The sequence below is a fragment of the Aedes albopictus genome, chromosome 1, assembly GCF_035046485.1.
Source record: "Aedes albopictus strain Foshan chromosome 1, AalbF5, whole genome shotgun sequence".
Lineage (NCBI taxonomy): Eukaryota > Metazoa > Arthropoda > Insecta > Diptera > Culicidae > Aedes > Aedes albopictus.
Genome location: NC_085136.1, coordinates 210,013,937 through 210,014,562, shown reverse-complemented (window position 1 = coordinate 210,014,562; position 626 = coordinate 210,013,937).

Genomic DNA, 626 nt, shown 5'->3' with positions numbered 1-626 from the left:
CCAACACTCTGAAGATTGAAGTGTTCGCTTGCCAGGAACTGGATAGTCGGCTTGCCAGGAGTTCGTTAGACGGCGCGAAATGTAAACAGTGTGCGCGGAAGATTCGGAAGTTCGTTTGCCGTGAGTTGGTTAGTCGGTGTAAAAAGTGGACAGTGTGCGCGGAAGATTGGAAGTTTAAACGAGTATCTATTCAGCTAGACCATTCGATTCCCAGAACATTTCAAGTGTAATGGATTTTTGGTTGACTACCCGTATACTTATACTTCGGAAGTTTGCTTACCGGAAGTTGGTTATTTGGCGCGAAAAGTAAACAGTGTTGATTTGGAAGGCATTCTTAGCCTATTGGATACTGCTTTCAAAGGATTATCCGGTAAGTTCGTTCCTTGTTGTTCACTGTTATATTTAACTCCTAAACTACCAAGGGTCCAAAAAAAGTCGGAAGTCCAACTTTGACAAGGCATTTCTCGGCCGTTTTTCAACCGATTTCAAAATTTTTTTTTGCGATGGAACCGGACAGGTTTCAAGATCATCGTCCATCAAAAAAAATATAAAATAGATGCGTCTACCCAAAGTTATTAAGCAAAAGGCACTTCCTAGTTTTTTTGAGAGCGCATTTTTTGCGCACA